The sequence below is a fragment of the Rhinoderma darwinii genome, unplaced genomic scaffold (genome assembly GCF_050947455.1).
Source record: "Rhinoderma darwinii isolate aRhiDar2 unplaced genomic scaffold, aRhiDar2.hap1 Scaffold_4398, whole genome shotgun sequence".
In the NCBI taxonomy this organism is placed as follows: Eukaryota; Metazoa; Chordata; class Amphibia; order Anura; family Rhinodermatidae; genus Rhinoderma; species Rhinoderma darwinii.
The window spans coordinates 85,001-101,382 of NW_027463869.1; positions in this window are offsets into that span (position 1 = coordinate 85,001).

Below are 16,382 nucleotides of genomic sequence, written 5' to 3' on the forward strand. Positions count from 1 at the left end.
AGAGTTCCAGAGTGATTGCAGGTAGGTCCCGGTGGGGGGGCAGCGGGAGAAACTTGCATCCCCATGCCCAGCCAGAGTTCCAGGGTGATTGCAGGTAGGTCCCGGTGGGGTGGAAGGGGGTCAGCGGGAGCAAACTGCATCCCCATGCCCAGCCAGAGTTCCAGGGTGATTGCTGGTAGGTCCCGGTGGGGTGGAAAGGGGGTCAGCGGGAGCAAACTGCATCCCCATGCCCAGCCAGAGTTCCAGGGTGATTGCAGGTAGGTCCCGGTGGGGGGGCAGCAGGAGCAACCTGCATCCCCATGCCCAGCCAGAGTTCCAGGGTGATTGCAGGTAGGTCCTGGTGGGGGGGCAGCGGGAGCAACTTGCATCCCCATGCCCAGCCAGAGTTCCAGGGTGATTGCAGGTAGGTCCTGGTGGGGTGGAAGGGGGTCAGCGGGAGCAAACTGCATCCCCATGCCCAGCCAGAGTTCCAGGGTGATTGCAGGTAGGTCCCGGTGGGGGGGCAGCGGGAGCAACCTGCATCCCCATGCCCAGCCAGAGTTCCAGGGTGATTGCAGGTAGGTCCCGGTGGGGGGGCAGCGGGAGCAACCTGCATCCCCATGCCCAGCCAGAGTTCCAGGGTGATTGCAGGTAGGTCCCGGTGGGGTGGAAGGGGGTCAGCGGGAGCAAACTGCATCCCCATGCCCAGCCAGAGTTCCAGAGTGATTGCAGGTAGGTCCCGGTGGGGGGGGGGGGGGGGGGCAGCGGGAGCAACCTGCATCCCCATGCCCAGCCAGAGTTCCAGGGTGATTGCTGTTGGGTCCGGTGGGGTGGAAGGGGGTCAGCGGGAGCAAACTGCATCCCCATGCCCAGCCAGAGTTCCAGGGTGATTGCAGGTAGGTCCCGGTGGGGGGGCAGCAGGAGCAACCTGCATCCCCATGCCCAGCCAGAGTTCCAGGGTGATTGCAGGTAGGTCCTGGTGGGGGGGCAGCGGGAGCAACTTGCATCCCCATGCCCAGCCAGAGTTCCAGGGTGATTGCAGGTAGGTCCTGGTGGGGTGGAAGGGGGTCAGCGGGAGCAAACTGCATCCCCATGCCCAGCCAGAGTTCCAGGGTGATTGCAGGTAGGTCCCGGTGGGGGGGCAGCGGGAGCAACCTGCATCCCCATGCCCAGCCAGAGTTCCAGGGTGATTGCAGGTAGGTCCCGGTGGGGGGGCAGCGGGAGCAACCTGCATCCCCATGCCCAGCCAGAGTTCCAGGGTGATTGCAGGTAGGTCCCGGTGGGGTGGAAGGGGGTCAGCGGGAGCAAACTGCATCCCCATGCCCAGCCAGAGTTCCAGAGTGATTGCAGGTAGGTCCCGGTGGGGGGGGGGGGGGGGGGCAGCGGGAGCAACCTGCATCCCCATGCCCAGCCAGAGTTCCAGGGTGATTGCTGTTGGGTCCGGTGGGGTGGAAGGGGGTCAGCGGGAGCAAACTGCATCCCCATGCCCAGCCAGAGTTCCAGGGTGATTGCAGGTAGGTCCTGGTGGGGGGGCAGCGGGAGCAACTTGCATCCCCATGCCCAGCCAGAGTTCCAGGTTGATTGCTGGTAGGTCCCGGTGGGGTGGAAGGGGGTCAGCGGGAGCAAACTGCATCCCCATGCCCAGCCAGAGTTCCAGGGTGATTGCAGGTAGGTCCCGGTGGGGGGGCAGCGGGAGCAACCTGCATCCCCATGCCCAGCCAGAGTTCCAGGCTGATTGCTGGTAGGTCCTGGTGGGGGGGCAGCGGGAGCAACTTGCATCCCCATGCCCAGCCAGAGTTCCAGGGTGATTGCAGGTAGGTCCTGGTGGGGGGCAGCGGGAGCAACTTGCATTCCCATGCCCAGCCAGAGTTCCAGGGTGATTGCAGGTAGGTCCTGGTGGGGGGCAGCGGGAGCAACTTGCATCCCCATGCCCAGCCAGAGTTCCAGGGTGATTGCTGGTAGGTCCCGGTGGGGGGGCAGCGGGAGCAACCTGCATCTCCATGCCCAGCCAGAGTTCCAGAGTGATTGCAGGTAGGTCCCGGTGGGGGGGCAGCGGGAGAAACTTGCATCCCCATGCCCAGCCAGAGTTCCAGGGTGATTGCAGGTAGGTCCCGGTGGGGTGGAAGGGGGTCAGCGGGAGCAAACTGCATCCCCATGCCCAGCCAGAGTTCCAGGGTGATTGCTGGTAGGTCCCGGTGGGGTGGAAAGGGGGTCAGCGGGAGCAAACTGCATCCCCATGCCCAGCCAGAGTTCCAGGGTGATTGCAGGTAGGTCCCGGTGGGGGGGCAGCAGGAGCAACTTGCATCCCCATGCCCGGCCAGAGTTCCAGGGCCAGAGTGTGACGGCAGGCAGCATAGGCCGGGGCAAAGTTCCAAGGCGGCGTGGAGAGGACTAGGCCACAAGATAAGGGGATCCTTTCGTGAACAAACAGCAGTGAAAATACAAAGGCCCAAATGTCAAAGAATGGCATTTGTGCTACTGAAAGTGAAACATTTAAAATCAAGTGAAAGTGGGGTATGTTCACAAATGTCAGAGGCGGTGATGAGCAGCAGAGGCAGGCCGGGGCAGAGTTCCAGGGCTAGGAGTGTGACGGCAGGCAGCGTAGGCCGGGGCAGAGTTCCAGGGCGGTGGGGAGAGGACTAGGCCTCGAGATATGGAGATCCATTTGGTGACCAAGCAGCAGTGAAAATAGAAAGGCCCAAATGTCAAAGAATGACATTTCTGCTACTGAAAGTGAAACATTTGAAAGTGAAACATTTAAAATCAAGTTAAAGTGGGGTTTGTTCACAAATGTCAGAGGCGGTGGTGAACAGCAGGGGCAGGCCGGGGCAGAGTTCCAGGGCCAGGAGTGTGATGGCAGGCAGCGTAGGCCGGGGCAGAGTTCCAGGGCGGTGGGGAGAGGACTAGGCCTCATTCCAAGGAGATCCATTTGGTGACCAAACAGCAGTGACAATAAAAAGGCCCAAATGTCAAAGAATGACATTTCTGATACTGAAAGTGACACATTTAAAATCACGTTAAAGTGGGGTATGTTCAAAGAATGTCAGAGGCGGTAATGAGCAGCAGATGCAGGCCGGGGCAGAGTTCCAGGTGCCTGGAGTGTGAAGGCAGCACAGGCCGGGGCAGAGTTCCAGGGCCAGGGGTGTGACGGCAGGCAGCGTAGGCCGGGGCAGAGTTCCAGGGCGGTGGGGAGAGGACTAGGCCTCGAGATATGGAGATCCATTTGGTGACCAAGCAGCAGTGAAAATAAAAAGGCCCAAATGTCAAAGAATGGCATTTCTGATACTGAAAGTGAAACATTTAAAATCAAGTTAAATTGGGGTATGTTCAAAGAATGTCAGAGGCGGTAATGAGCAGCAGATGCAGGCCGGGGCAGAGTTCCAGGTGCCTGGAGTGTGAAGGCAGCACAGGCCGGGGCAGAGTTCCAGGGCCAGAGTGTGTGACGGCAGGCAGCGTAGGCCGGGGCAGAGTTCCAGGGCGGTGGGGAGAGGACTAGGCCTCAATCCAAGGAGATCCATTTGGTGACCAAGCAGCAGTGAAAATAAAAAGGCCCAAATGTCAAAGAATGACATTTCTGCTACTGAAAGTGAAACATTTGAAAGTGAACCATTTAAAATCTAGTTAAAGTGGGGTATGTTCAAAAATGTCAGAGTCGGTGGTGAACAGCAAAGGCAGGCCGGGGCAGAGTTCCAGGGCCAGAGTGTGACGGCAGCACAGGCCGGGGCAGAGCTCCAGGGCCAGGGTGTGACGGCAGGCAGCGTAGGCCGGGGCAGAGTTCCAGGGCGTTGGGGAGAGGACTAGGCCTCAAAATAAGGAGATCCATTTGGTGACCAAGCAGAAGTGAAAATAAAAAGGCCCAAATGTCAAAGAATGACATTTCTGCTACTGAAAGTGAAACATTTGAAAGTGAACCATTTAAAATCTAGTTAAAGTGGGGTATGTTCAAAAATGTCAGAGTCGGTGGTGAACAGCAAAGGCAGGCCGGGGCAGAGTTCCAGGGCCAGAGTGTGACGGCAGCACAGGCCGGGGCAGAGTTCCAGGGCCAGAGTGTGTGACGGCAGGCAGCGTAGGCCGGGGCAGAGTTCCAGGGCGGTGGGGAGAGGACTAGGCCTCAATTTAAGGAGATCCATTTGTTGACCAAGCAGCAGTGCAAATAAAAAGGCCCGAATGTCAAAGAATGACATTTCTGATACTGAAAGTGAACCATTTAAAATCAAGTTAAAGTGGGGTATGTTCACAAATGTCAGAGGCGGTGGTGAACAGCAGGGGCAGGCCGGGACAGAGTTCCAGGGCCAGAGTGTGACGGCAGGCAGTGTAGGCCGGGGCAGAGTTCCAGGGCGGTGGGGAGAGGACTAGGCCTCAATTTAAGGAGATCCATTTGTTGACCAAGCAGCAGTGCAAATAAAAAGGCCCGAATGTCAAAGAATGACATTTCTGATACTGAAAGTGAACCATTTAAAATCAAGTTAAAGTGGGGTATGTTCACAAATGTCAGAGGCGGTGGTGAACAGCAGGGGCAGGCCGGGACAGAGTTCCAGGGCCAGAGTGTGACGGCAGGCAGTGTAGGCCGGGGCAGAGTTCCAGGGCGGTGGGGAGAGGACTAGGCCTCGACATAAGGAGATCCATTTGGTGACCAAACAGCAGTGAAAATAAATAGGCCCAAATGTCAAAGAATGACATTTCTGCTACTGAAAGTGAAACATTTAAAATCAAGTTAAAGTGGGGTATGTTCACAAATGTCAGAGGCGGTGGTGAACAGCAGGGGCAGGCCGGGGCAGAGTTCCAGGGCCAGGGTGTGACGGCAGGCAGCGTAGGCCGGGGCAGAGTTCCAGGGCGGTGGGTGAGAGGACTAGGCCTCAATCCAAGGAGATCCATTTGGTGACCAAGCAGCAGTGGGAAAATAAAAAGGCCCAAATGTCAAAGAATGACATTTCTGCTACTGAAAGTGAAACATTTGAAAGTGAACCATTTAAAATCTAGTTAAAGTGGGGTATGTTCAAAAATGTCAGAGTCGGTGGTGAGCAGCAGAGGCAGGCCGGGGCAGAGTTCCAGGGCTAGGAGTGTGACGGCAGGCAGCGTAGGCCGGGGCAGAGTTCCAGGGCGGTGGGGAGAGGACTAGGCCTCAATCTAAGGAGATCCATTTGGTGACCAAACAGCAGTGAAAATAAAAAGGCCCAAATGTCAAAGAATGACATTTCTGCTACTGAAAGTGAAACATTTGAAAGTGAACCATTTAAAATCAAGTTAAAGTGGGGTATGTTCAAAAATGTCAGAGGTGGTGGTGAGCAGCAGAGGCAGGCCGGGGCAGAGTTCCAGGTGCCTGGAGTGTGAAGGCAGCACAGGCCGGGGCAGAGTTCCAGGGCCAGAGTGTGTGACGGCAGGCAGCGTAGGCCGGGGCAGAGTTCCAGGGCGGTGGGGAGAGGACTAGGCCTCAATCCAAGGAGATCCATTTGGTGACCAAGCAGCAGTGAAAATAAAAAGGCCCAAATGTCAAAGAATGACATTTCTGCTACTGAAAGTGAAACATTTGAAAGTGAACCATTTAAAATCAAGTTAAAGTGGGGTATGTTCAAAAATGTCAGAGGTGGTGGTGAGCAGCAGAGGCAGGCCGGGGCAGAGTTCCAGGGCTAGGAGTGTGACGGCAGGCAGCGTAGGCCGGGGCAGAGTTCCAGGGCGGTGGGGAGAGGACTAGGCCTCAATCTAAGGAGATCCATTTGGTGACCAAACAGCAGTGAAAATAAAAAGGCCCAAATGTCAAAGAATGACATTTCTGATACTGAAAGTGAAACATTTGAAAGTGAACCATTTAAAATCAAGTTAAAGTGGGGTATGTTCAAAAATGTCAGAGGCGGTGGTGAGCAGCAGAGGCAGGCCGGGACACAGTTCCAGGGCAAGGGGTGTGACGGCAGGCAGCGTAGGCCGGGGCAGAGTTCCAGGGCGGTGGGGAGAGGACTAGGCCTCAATCCAAGGAGATCCATTTGGTGACCAAGCAGCAGTGAAAATGAAAAGGCCCAAATGTCAAAGAATGCCATTTCTGCAACTGAAAGTGAAACATTTGAAAGTGACACATTTAAAATCAAGTTAAAGTGGGGTATGTTCAAAAATGTCAGAGGCGGTGGTGAACAGCAAAGGCAGGCCGGGGCAGAGTTCCAGGGCCAGGGGTGTGACGGCAGGCAGCGTAGGCCGGGGCAGAGTTCCAGGGCGGTGGGGAGAGGACTAGGCCTCGACATAAGGAGATCCATTTGGTGACCAAACAGCAGTGAAAATAAATAGGCCCAAATGTCAAAGAATGACATTTCTGCTACTGAAAGTGAAACATTTAAAATCAAGTTAAAGTGGGGTATGTTCACAAATGTCAGAGGCGGTGGTGAACAGCAGGGGCAGGCTGGGGCAGAGTTCCAGGGCCAGGAGTGTGATGGCAGCACAGGCCGGGGCAGTGTTCCAGGGCCAGAGTGTGACGGCAGGCAGCGTAGGCCGGGGCAGAGTTCCAGGGCGGTGGGGAGAGGACTAGGCCTCAATCCAAGGAGATCCATTTGGTGACCAAACAGCAGTGAAAATAAAAAGGCCCAAGTGTCAAAGAATGACATTTCTGATACTGAAAGTGAACCATTTAAAATCAGGTTAAAGTGGGGTATGTTCACAAATGTCAGAGGCGGTGGTGAACAGCAGGGGCAGGCCGGGACAGAGTTCCAGGGCCAGAGTGTGACGGCAGGCAGTGTAGGCCGGGGCAGAGTTCCAGGGCGGTGGGTGAGAGGACTAGGCCTCAATCCAAGGAGATCCATTTGGTGACCAAACAGCAGTGAAAATAAAAAGGCCCAAGTGTCAAAGAATGACATTTCTGCTACTGAAAGTGAAACATTTGAAAGTGAACCATTTAAAATCAAGTTAAAGTGGGGTATGTTCACAAATGTCAGAGGCGGTGGTGAACAGCAAAGGCAGGCCGGGGCAGAGTTCCAGGGCCAGAGTGTGACGGCAGGCAGTGTAGGCCGGGGCAGAGTTCCAGGGCGGTGGGTGAGAGGACTAGGCCTCAATCCAAGGGGATCCATTTGGTGACCAAGCAGCAGTGAAAATGAAAAGGCCCAAATGTCAAAGAATGCCATTTCTGCAACTGAAAGTGAAACATTTGAAAGTGACACATTTAAAATCAAGTTAAAGTGGGGTATGTTCAAAAATGTCAGAGGCGGTAGTGAACAGCAGAGGTAGGCCGGGGCAGAGTTCCAGGGCCAGGGGTGTCACGGCAGGCAGCGTAGGCCGGGGAAGAGTTCCAGGGCGGTGGGGAGAGGACTAGGCCTCAATCCAAGGGGATCCATTTGGTGACCAAGCAGCAGTGAAAATGAAAAGGCCCAAATGTCAAAGAATGCCATTTCTGCAACTGAAAGTGAAACATTTGAAAGTGACACATTTAAAATCAAGTTAAAGTGGGGTATGTTCAAAAATGTCAGAGGCGGTAGTGAACAGCAGAGGTAGGCCGGGGCAGAGTTCCAGGGCCAGGGGTGTCACGGCAGGCAGCGTAGGCCTGCGCAGAGTTCCAGGGCGGTGGGGAGAGGACTAGGCCTCAATCCAAGGAGATCCATTTGGTGACCAAGCAGCAGTGAAAATAAAAAGGCCCAAATGTCAAAGAATGACATTTCTGCTACTGAAAGTGAAACATTTGAAAGTGAAACATTTAAAATCAAGTTAAAGTGGGGTATGTTCAAAAATGTCAGAGGCGGTAGTGAACAGCAGAGGTAGGCCGGGGCAGAGTTCCAGGGCCAGGGGTGTCACGGCAGGCAGCGTAGGCCGGGGAAGAGTTCCAGGGCGGTGGGGAGAGGACTAGGCCTCAATCCAAGGGGATCCATTTGGTGACCAAGCAGCAGTGAAAATGAAAAGGCCCAAATGTCAAAGAATGCCATTTCTGCAACTGAAAGTGAAACATTTGAAAGTGACACATTTAAAATCAAGTTAAAGTGGGGTATGTTCAAAAATGTCAGAGGCGGTAGTGAACAGCAGAGGTAGGCCGGGGCAGAGTTCCAGGGCCAGGGGTGTCACGGCAGGCAGCGTAGGCCGGGGAAGAGTTCCAGGGCGGTGGGGAGAGGACTAGGCCTCAATCCAAGGGGATCCATTTGGTGACCAAGCAGCAGTGAAAATGAAAAGGCCCAAATGTCAAAGAATGCCATTTCTGCAACTGAAAGTGAAACATTTGAAAGTGACACATTTAAAATCAAGTTAAAGTGGGGTATGTTCAAAAATGTCAGAGGCGGTAGTGAACAGCAGAGGTAGGCCGGGGCAGAGTTCCAGGGCCAGGGGTGTCACGGCAGGCAGCGTAGGCCGGGGAAGAGTTCCAGGGCGGTGGGGAGAGGACTAGGCCTCAATCCAAGGGGATCCATTTGGTGACCAAGCAGCAGTGAAAATGAAAAGGCCCAAATGTCAAAGAATGCCATTTCTGCAACTGAAAGTGAAACATTTGAAAGTGACACATTTAAAATCAAGTTAAAGTGGGGTATGTTCAAAAATGTCAGAGGCGGTAGTGAACAGCAGAGGTAGGCCGGGGCAGAGTTCCAGGGCCAGGGGTGTCACGGCAGGCAGCGTAGGCCGGGGCAGAGTTCCAGGGCGGTGGGGAGAGGACTAGGCCTCGATCTAAGGAGATCCATTTGGTGACCAAACAGCAGTGAAAATAAAAAGGCCCAAATGTCAAAGAATGACATTTTTGATACTGAAAGTGAACCATTTAAAATCAAGTGAAAGTGGAGTACGTTCAAAAATGTCAGAGGCGGTGGTGAACAGCAGGGGCAGGCCGGGGCATAGTTCCAGGGCCAGAGTGTGACGGCAGCACAGGCCGGGGCAGAGCTCCAGGGCCAGAGTGTGACGGCAGGCAGCATAGGCCGGGGCACAGTTCCAGGGCCAGAGTGTGACGGCAGGCAGCGTAGGCCGGGGCAGAGTTCCAGGGCGGTGGGGAGAGGACTAGGCCTCGAGATAAGGTGATCCATTTGGTGACCAAGCAGCAGTGGAAATAAAAAGGCCCAAATTTCAAAGAATGACATTTTTGATACTGAAAGTGAAACATTTAAAATCAAGTTAAAGTGGGGTACGTTCAAAAATGTCAGAGGCGGTAATGAGCAGCAGAGGCAGGCCGTGGGCACAGTTCCAGGGCCAGAGTGTGACGGCAGCACAGGCCGGGGCAGAGTTCCAGGGCCAGAGTGTGACGGCAGGCAGCATAGGCCGGGGCACAGTTCCAGGGCCAGAGTGTGACGGCACGCAGCGTAGGCCGGGGCAGAGTTCCAGGGCGGTGGGGAGAGGACTAGGCCTCGAGATAAGGAGATCCATTTGGTGACCCAACAGCAGTGAAAATAAAAAGGCCCAAATGTCAAAGAATGACATTTCTGCTACTGAAAGTGACACATTTAAAATCAAGTGAAAGTGGGGTATGTTCAAAAAATGACAGAGGCGGTAATGAGCAGCAGAGGCAGGCCGGGGCACAGTTCCAGGGCCAGAGTGTGACACTGTCCGCCGATAGATAACCCTTTGCACATTATCGTCATCATCATTATCAGCAGCAGTTGCTGTCAGCCAGCTCCAGAGTGTATGAGCGGCGTGTGCTGCCCATTGCAGCCCAGGGTAGAGGAGCCGTGTGCAAGCTGTGCATGCCCGGGGGCAACAGTGTATGAGCTCCTCAGCGCCAGCGGGGGGGGGGGGGTCCCACTATGTCCCAAGCCGCCTGACATGTACTTCCGGTCGGCTAGGAGGTGGCATGTCAGCTGGGCTGTCAGCCAGCTCCAGAGTGTATGAGCGGTGTGTGCCTGCACCCGTGGGGGGGGGGGGGGGGGGGGATACAGGAGCCATGGGGAAGCTGTGCAAGACCGGGGGCAGCCGTGTACGAGCTCCGCAGCGCCCCTTGTGGACTTCCAGGGCAAGAGCGGTATGAGCGGCAAAGTCATGCCGACCTCCTGGAAGTCCCCGTCGGCCTCGCTCGCGGGTCGGTCCCGCTGGTTTTTTTACCTTCTTAATAAAAAAACTTTTTTTTTTTATGGTATTTTCTGAAGCCTCAAGCCCACCTGCATTTGCACGAGCAAGGCCACCTCGGTGACTCCTACCGAAAGCGGCCGGGAGCCATCTCCGTGTACGAGCGGCGTGTGCGGCGTGTGCCTGCCTATTGCACCCGTGGGGGGATAGAGGAGCCTTGTGGAAGCTGTGCCAGCCCGGGGGCAGCCCTGTACGAGCTCCACAGCGCCCGCGGCGAGTCCCGCCGTGTCCACCCGGCTGCCAAGCACTTCCGGTCCGCGAGTGATGCATGACAGCGGCCGGGAGCCAGCTCCGCCTATCAGCGGCGGTGTGCCTGCCTTCTGCACCCGTGGGGGGATAGAGGGGCCCCGTGGGAGCTGCTGCATGCCGGCAGCTTCCTTGTGGGAGCTCCACAGCGCCCGCGGTCCTCGGCGGACTTCCAGGGCAAGAGCGGTATGAGCGGCCACCTCATGCCGACCTCCTGGAAGTCCCCGTCGGCTTAGCTCGCGGGTCGGTCCCGCTGTTTTTTTTTTTACCTTCTTAATAAAAAAATCTTTTTTTTTTTATGGTACTTTCGGAAGCCTCAAGCCCACCTGCAGTTGCACGAGCAAGGACACCTCGGTGACTCCTACCGAAAGCGGCCGGGAGTCATCTCCGTGTACGAGCGGCGTGTGCGGCGTGTGCCTGCCTATTGCACCCGTGGGGGGATAGAGGAGCCATGGGGAAGCTGTGCCAGCCCGGGGGCAGCCCTGTACGAGCTCCACAGCACCCGCGGCGAGTCCCGCCGTGTCCACCCGGCTGCCAAGCACTTCCGGTCCGCGAGTGATGCATGACAGCGGCCGGGAGCCAGCTCCGCCTATCAGCGGCGGTGTGCCTGCCTTCTGCACCCGTGGGGGGATAGAGGGGCCCCGTGGGAGCTTGTGGATGCCGGCAGCTTCCTTGTGGGAGCTCCACAGCGCCCGCGGCGAGTCCCGTCGTGTCCACCCGGCTGCCAAGCACTTCCGGTCCGCGAGTGATGCATGACAGCGGCCGGGAGCCAGCTCCGCCTATCAGCGGCGGTGTGCCTGCCTTCTGCACCCGTGGGGGGATAGAGGGGCCCCGTGGGAGCTGCTGCATGCCGGCAGCTTCCTTGTGGGAGCTCCACAGCGCCCGCGGTCCTCTGCGGACTTCCAGGGCAAGAGCGGTATGAGCGGCCACCTCATGCCGACCTCCTGGAAGTCCCCGTCGGCTTAGCTCGCGGGTCGGTCCCGCTGTTTTTTTTTTTACCTTCTTAATAAAAAAATCTTTTTTTTTTTATGGTACTTTCGGAAGCCTCAAGCCCACCTGCAGTTGCACGAGCAAGGACACCTCGGTGACTCCTACCGAAAGCGGCCGGGAGTCATCTCCGTGTACGAGCGGCGTGTGCGGCGTGTGCCTGCCTATTGCACCCGTGGGGGGATAGAGGAGCCATGGGGAAGCTGTGCCAGCCCGGGGGCAGCCCTGTACGAGCTCCACAGCACCCGCGGCGAGTCCCGCCGTGTCCACCCGGCTGCCAAGCACTTCCGGTCCGCGAGTGATGCATGACAGCGGCCGGGAGCCAGCTCCGCCTATCAGCGGCGGTGTGCCTGCCTTCTGCACCCGTGGGGGGATAGAGGGGCCCCGTGGGAGCTTGTGGATGCCGGCAGCTTCCTTGTGGGAGCTCCACAGCGCCCGCGGCGAGTCCCGTCGTGTCCACCCGGCTGCCAAGCACTTCCGGTCCGCGAGTGATGCATGACAGCGGCCGGGAGCCAGCTCCGCCTATCAGCGGCGGTGTGCCTGCCTTCTGCACCCGTGGGGGGATAGAGGGGCCCCGTGGGAGCTGCTGCATGCCGGCAGCTTCCTTGTGGGAGCTCCACAGCGCCCGCGGTCCTCTGCGGACTTCCAGGGCAAGAGCGGTAGGAGCCTCCACCTCATGCCGACCTCCTGGAAGTCCCCGTCGGCCTAGCTCGCGGGTCGGTCCCGCTGTGGTTTTTTTTACCTTCTTAATAAAAAAACTTTTTTTTTTTATGGTATTTTCCGAAGCCCCAAGCCCACCTGCATTTGCACGAGCAAGGCCACCTCGGTGACTCCTACCGAAAGCGGCCGGGAGCCATCTCCGTGTACGAGCGGCGTGTGCGGCGTGTGCCTGCCTATTGCACCCGTGGGGGGATAGAGGAGCCTTGTGGAAGCTGTGCCAGCCGGGGGGCAGCCCTGTACGAGCTCCACAGCACCCGCGGCGAGTCCCGCCGTGTCCACCCGGCTGACAAGCACTTCCGGTCCGCGAGTGATGCATGACAGCGGCCGGGAGCCAGCTCCGCCTATCAGCGGCGTGTGCCTGCCTTCTGCACCCGTGGGGGGATAGAGGGGCCCCGTGGGAGCTTGTGGATGCCGGCAGCTTCCTTGTGGGAGCTCCACAGCGCCCGCGGCGAGTCCCGTCGTGTCCACCCGGCTGCAAAGCACTTCCGGTCCGCGAGTGATGCATGACAGCGGCCGGGAGCCAGCTCCGCCTATCAGCGGCGGTGTGCCTGCCTTCTGCACCCGTGGGGGGATAGAGGGGCCCCGTGGGAGCTGCTGGATGCCAGCAGCTTCCTTGTGGGAGCTCCACAGCGCCCGCGGTCCTCTGCGGACTTCCAGGGCAAGAGCGGTAGGAGCCTCCACCTCATGCCGACCTCCTGGAAGTCCCCGTCGGCCTAGCTCGCGGGTCGGTCCCGCTGTTTTTTTTTTTACCTTCTTAATAAAAAAACTTTTTTTTTTTATGGTATTTTCCGAAGCCCCAAGCCCCCCTGCATTTGCACGAGCAAGGCCACCTCGGTGACTCCTACCGAAAGCGGCCGGGAGCCATCTCCGTGTACGAGCGGCGTGTGCGGCGTGTGCCTGCCTATTGCACCCGTGGGGGGATAGAGGAGCCTTGTGGAAGCTGTGCCAGCCCGGGGGCAGCCCTGTACGAGCTCCACAGCACCCGCGGCGAGTCCCGCCGTGTCCACCCGGCTGACAAGCACTTCCGGTCCGCGAGTGATGCATGACAGCGGCCGGGAGCCAGCTCCGCCTATTAGCGGCGGTGTGCCTGCCTTCTGCACCCGTGGGGGGATAGAGGGGCCCCGTGGGAGCTTGTGGATGCCGGCAGCTTCCTTGTGGGAGCTCCACAGCGCCCGCGGCGAGTCCCGTAGTTCACCCGCCCGACATGCACTTCCGGTCCGCGACGGACTTCCAGGGCTCAAGCGGTAGGTGCGGCCACCTCATGCCGACCTCCTGGAACTCCCCCTCGGCCTGGCTCGCGTGTCTGTCTTCATTCACGTTTTGGAGGAAAAACCCTATGAGGTTTTTATTTTGGCCTTCAGCCAAGCAGCAGTTCCAGGAGGCCGGGCATTTTGGCACCTCCCACCGGTGTAATTGGCGAGGTGACACTTTTAGGGGTGTGAACATCTCCTACGCCTGAAATACTGTGAGAGGGAGAACTTGCTCCGCCTCCCAAGTCCAACACTTCCAGGACGAGAGGAGGGCGGGAGGCGTTCCCGGCTTAGGCCGAATGCTGCTTCCACGGCGATAGCGGCACCAAGCCGCCCTCTCACGCCGCTGCCCTGGATGTCCCCGTCGGCCTCGCTCGCTGGTCGGATCCGGTGTTTTTTTACCTTCTTAATAAAAAAATATTTTTTTTTTTTATGTTATTTCCTGAAGCCCCAAGCCCACCTGCAGTTGCACGAGCAAGGCCACCTCGGCAACTCCTACCGAAAGCCGTGAACGAGGAAGTACAAACGGGAGCTGCTCCCGTTCCAAGCCGAGAAGGACTTCCATGGTGTGACCGGTAGGTAGTGGCACCTCCTGCCGTCCTCCTGGAAGTCCCCGTCGGCCTGGCTCACGGCTCGGTCCCGCTGTGAGTTTTACCTTCATAATAAAAAAACACTTTTTTTTTTTATGGTATTTTATGAAGTCCCAAGCCGACCTGCAGTTGCAGGAGCTCGGCCACCTCGGCAACTCCTACCGAAAGCCGTGAACGAGGAAGTACAAACGGGAGCTGCTCCCGTTCCAAGCCGAGAAGGACTTCCATGGTGTGACCGGTAGGTAGTGGCACCTCCTGCCGTCCTCCTGGAAGTCCCCGTCGGCCTCGCTCGCAGGTCTGTCTTCATTGACGTTTTGGAGAAAAAACCCTATGAGGTTTTTATTTTGGGCCTCAGCCGGGCAGCAGTTCCATGAGCCCGGGTACTTTGGCACCTTACCCCGGTGTATTTGAGGTGGTGACACTTTTAGGGGTGTGAATATCTCCTTCACCTGAAATCCTGTGAGAGGGCATCTAGGTTTTGAGTTCCAAGTCCCAACGGTTCTTCCTAGCGGGAAGTCCTAACCGTTCCTGGCCGAGAGTGACTTCCAGGGTTTGAGCAATAGGTACCGGCCTGCCCTCTCACGGTGCCTCCTGGAAGTCCCCGTCGGCCTCGTTCGCTGGTCGGTCCGCTGCACCTTAACTTCCATGAAAGAAGTTTGGTGCATTCTTTCTGGAGTCCCAGGCCGACCAGCAGTTGCAGGAGCTCGGCCAGCTCTGTGACTCCAACCGAGTACCGTGAAGGAGGACGTGCTGCACGTTCTTGCGGGAGCTGCACCTGGTCCAACCCGAGAAGGACTTCCATGGTGTGACCGGTATGTAGTGGCACGTCATGCCGGCCTCCTGGAAGTCCCCGTCGTCCTCGCTCGCTGGTCGGTCCGCTGCACCTGAACTTCCACGAAAGAACTTTGATGCATTCTTTCTGGAGTCCCAGGCCGACCAGCAGTTGCAGGAGCTCGGCCACCTTGGCGGCTCCAACCGAACACCTTGAAGGAGGACGTGCTGCACGTTCTAGCAGGAGCTGCACCTGGTTCAAACCGAGAAGGACTTCCATGGTGTCACCGGTATGTAGTGGCACGTCATGCCGGCCTCCTGGAAGTCCCCGTCGGCCTCGTTCGCTGGTCGGTCCGCTGCACCTGACTTTCCATGAAAGAACTGTGGTGCATTCTTTCTGAAGTCCCAGGCCGACCAGCAGTTGCAGGAGCTCGGCCACGGTGGTGAGTCCAACCGAGTACTGTGAAGGAGGACGTGCTACACGTTCTAGCGGGAGCTGTACCTGGTTCAACCCGAGAATGACTTCCATGGTGTGACCGGTATGTAGTGGCACGTCATGCCGGCCTCCTGGAAGTCCCCGTCGGCCTCGCTCGCAGGTCTGTCTTCATTGACGTTTTGGAGGAAAAACCCTATGAGGTTTTTATTTTGGGCTTCAGCCGGGCAGCAGTTCCAGGAGCCCGGGTACTTTGGCACCTTACCCCGGTGTATTTGAGGTGGTGACACTTTTAGGGGTGTGAATATCTCCTTCACCTGAAATCCTGTGAGAGGGCATTTCTGCTCCGCGTTCCAAGTCCTAACGGTTCTTCCTAGCGGGAAGTCCTAACCGTTCGTGGCCGAGAAGGACTTCCAGGGAGTGACCGGTATGTAGTGGCACGTCATGCCGGCCTCCTGGAAGTCCCCATCGGCCTTGCTCCCTGGTCGGTCCGCTGCACCTGAACTTCCACGAAAGAACTTTGGTACATTCTTTCTGGAGTCCCAGGCCGACCAGCAGTTGCAGGAGCTCGGCCACGGTGGTGAGTTCAACCGAGTACTGTGAAGGAGGACGTGCTGCACGTTCTAGCGGGAAGCTATACCTGGTTCAACCCGAGAAGGACTTCCATGGTGTGACCGGTATGTAGTGGCACGTCATGCCGGCCTCCTGGAAGTCCCCGTCGGCCTCGTTCGCTGGTCGGTCCGCTGCACCTGACTTTCCATGAAAGAACTGTGGTGCATTCTTTCTGAAGTCCCAGGCCGACCAGCAGTTGCAGGAGCTCGGCCACGGTGTTGAGTCCAACCGAGTACTGTGAAGGAGGACGTGCTACACGTTCTAGCGGGAGCTGTACCTGGTTCAACCCGAGAAGGACTTCCATGGTGTGACCGGTATGTAGTGGCACGTCATGCCGGCCTCCTGGAAGTCCCCGTCGGCCTCGTTCGCTGGTCGGTCCGCTGCACCTGACTTTCCATGAAAGAACTGTGGTGCATTCTTTCTGAAGTCCCAGGCCGACCAGCAGTTGCAGGAGCTCGGCCACGGTGTTGAGTCCAACCGAGTACTGTGAAGGAGGACGTGCTACACGTTCTAGCGGGAGCTGTACCTGGTTCAACCCGAGAAGGACTTCCATGGTGTGACCGGTATGTAGTGGCACGTCATGCCGGCCTCCTGGAAGTCCCCGTCGGCCTCGCTCGCAGGTCTGTCTTCATTGACGTTTTGGAGGAAAAACCCTATGAGGTTTTTATTTTGGGCTTCAGCCGGGCAGCAGTTCCAGGAGCCCGGGTACTTTGGCACCTTACCCCGGTGTATTTGAGGTGGTGACACTTTTTAGGGGTGTGAATATCTCCTTCACCTGAAATCCTGTGAGAGGGC